A 3,345-nucleotide genomic window follows, 5' to 3' on the forward strand; every position below is an offset into this window, starting at 1 on the left:
GGACTAGACTAGAGGAATTGATAACTGTCTCCTGCAAAGAGAGAATCATCTCAGGAGTGAAATATCCATACATAAGACATTTTAAAACCTCCATGCCTTTGTTTGTTTGCTGTAGAACACTTTTAAAACAACGCTATTTCCTTTTGTTCTATGCTGGTCTTCAAATGACACATTATTTCTTTTTGTAATACTCTCACCTAGAAGTTTACAGAAAAGTTTTATATGAGTATAGAACACACTCGAAAAAGTCAGGGACAGAGTTTCCTTCAAGTCTTGGGATTCTTTTCTTGTACAGTAAAAAAGAAAGCACAAGTTAACATGAAATTTGTCATTCCTCTGTGTTCATTTCCTCTCCTGGGAGTTTCCACATCCAATAGCTGTTATTTCCAGTAATAATCGATGGTGCTGCTTGAGATATGATGAATGATCTGGGTTCACTGAAATAACACAAGGACACCTTTGGACCTGAGGTAACACGTGTTTCAAAGACAACTTAGTAAAGAGAAAATACGAAATTTATGTTGCTTATAAATACTTTATCAATGACGACATTGAGTTCAAACTTTGTAAGTTCTCTGTAAATTAAGGCGAATTTTAAATAGGAAGAAGGTTCTCAGTCATTCTTTTTATGTGTGTATGTGCTGCGCATTATTTCCCAAATGTACATGCGTTAACAGTAAGGGAAACAATAGCAATTATAGGAGAAAGAGAAGTTCTGTGTTTAAGTATAAGGGTTCAATATACTATAAAAAGACTCTACAAATAAGACAACATTGAAACAATAAAGCCAAGTCCAGTATGTAGATTTATGGGAGTGATATAGAGAAAGCATTACTCCTACGTGGAACACGAATTATGAGGGCACTCCCTTTCTAAATCATGCTTGCTAATCAAGCAACTTTGTAGAAAGAAGAATGGTAATATAATTCTGCTTCCAAAAAAAGTCAGAAATAAGAGCACGGACGTAACAGAGAAAAAAGTCCATCTTGAGAGAGCAGGGAATATACTAGCAATGAACTGGTGACTAAGATGACATTTCTTTTTCTTTCCTTTACTTATATATTTTTTTGTTGGTTGTGGTCTTGGCACTTGAACTCTGGGCCTAGGCACTTTCCTCTGCTAATCCACTCAAGGCTAATGTTCTACCACTTGAGCCACAGTGCCACTTCCACTTTTCTTGCAGTTAATTGGAGAAAAGTGTCTCTGGGATTTTCCTACCTGGGCTAGCTTTGAACCCCAGTCCTCAGATTTCACCGCCACTCAGCTTAGGATCACATTTCTAACAGGGTACACTCAGTATATGTAATGTGTATGTTCATCTATCTTTATATGCATTCTGGGGTTAAAAATCTGGGCTACAGCTTAGACTTTACACTCAAAAAATGTTTGTAGTTTAAAAGCTGATTCTACTGGATAAATAAAACCTACGAATATAAAGGAGCCTGGGAAGTTCAGTTTACATCCAGCCTGGGCAGAAGAGTTTTTGAGACACTATCTATAATTAACCTGCCAAAAGCTGGATTGGAAGAATGGCTCAGGTCATGGAATACCAGTCATGAGGAAGATTGATAAAGAAGAGCTTGAGGCTTTTGCATGCATACATACAAACATAATCATAAACACAGAGGCACTTAAATGCGCACACACAAATACACAAATGATACAACTCTCAGAATATGTAGAAAATTTAGAAAGCAATAGAAAATATATCCTGAGTAAGACTAGAATCAAGTGATAATTAAATTAGAAAATCCTCAAGTGAACTTTCTTCAAAAAAGTTTGAGAATATTACATAGGTAAACTTGAGATAGTAAGAGAGTCAAGTAATCAATAGTAAAGGGATTTGATCCATGGAGGAATGAATCAGAGACCCTGCAGATGTATTTGAAAATGTTCAAATCCTGTGTCAAATGTTAGAAAATCTTTGAAAATAGTACATGAAGAGTCTAAGAAGTCTAGTGGATAATATCACTGGAGAAGTTCAGAATTGCTAGTCCGTATCTAGATTAAATAAACCAAGAAACTATGGCAGGGCAAAGTGATACAAGGCTAGAATTCTAGCATTCAGACTTAGAGGAGATTAGAGAGTGGAATTACATAGTGATAACTTCCCTGGACTAGTTAGTATAATTTTGTCTTAATAAAACAAACCAAACAAGAAAGGAATACACAGTTGGAAGTTTGGGCTAATTTTGTCACTATGTTTTGAGAAGTTAAGTTTCCTATTACAATGCAACTCATATATAATCCTCAGGTGTGTTTCAAATGCTCTCTTCATTACAGAACATTTCTAGATGCAAAATGGCTCTTGATTCTCATCCAAAATTCTCTTATCATAATTCTGTTGGATTCCAAAGAATTGATGAAGGATTACAAAAGCTTAACCCCAGAGAAAAAGCAAAGTTCTTCTAATGTATGTCTTTGTAGATATTGCTAAATTAGAATTTAGATTTAAAATAAATGTTTTGGTTTTGTTTTTAATTACATATTCTATAAGACACTACAAATTTCTTTTTAAGTAGAGGGTTTAATTGACAAATTCACAAATGATTCTTGCATTCTACTTGCCTAGAATATTCTTTCAAGAGAGTTATAATTAGAACTTAGTTAATAGATAATTCCAACAGTTCATGTATAAAATGATAATGTGAATAATGTAGACAGTGTTGCGAATAAAAAGATGATGTTAATTTATAAATTTAGAAAACAGCAATTTTTGAGGCTTTGGTATAACATGGTATGAAGAGAATAATTTTATGACATCTTTTTTTCTACCTCTATGTAACACAGGAAGCAATTTCCTAAATTATGTGCCTCTGTATACAATGAGAAAATTGCTAGGTTTAGGTTTGTTTTTTGTTTTATTGATTTGTCATAGGGCTTGAACTCTGGGCCTGGACACTGTCAGTGAGCCTGTTTATGTTCAAGGCTCGTGCCCTACCACTTCAACTTCAGTGCCACCTATGTCTGGCTTTTTTGAAAAGTTTCTTGGAGATAAGAATCTAGGGAAACTTCCTCCCTGGGTGGGCTTTGAACTGAAATCTTCTGGTCTTAGCATCCTAAATATCTATGATAGTTAAAAAGCATAAATATAAATAATATTTGCAAGTGTTCTGATCTCAAGAATACCAGTGGGGGAAAATGATGTAACCGAGTTTATTGTGGTGTTCTTTCCAGAACACAAAGGGCATCACATTAGCAGAGGTGTAGTATTTTTCACAATAGAGATAAGCTATTTGTGATGTGAATTAAAGGAATTTTGAGGTGTACCCTACAAGTTGGAAACTGTTGAGCTAGGATGACTTTATGGCATAAATCTTTGGATTGATGGTCAAAGAAATAATA

The sequence above is a fragment of the Dipodomys merriami genome, unplaced genomic scaffold (assembly GCF_024711535.1).
Source record: "Dipodomys merriami isolate MVZ:Mamm:240054 unplaced genomic scaffold, mDipMer1.0.p SCAF_43, whole genome shotgun sequence".
Lineage (NCBI taxonomy): Eukaryota > Metazoa > Chordata > Mammalia > Rodentia > Heteromyidae > Dipodomys > Dipodomys merriami.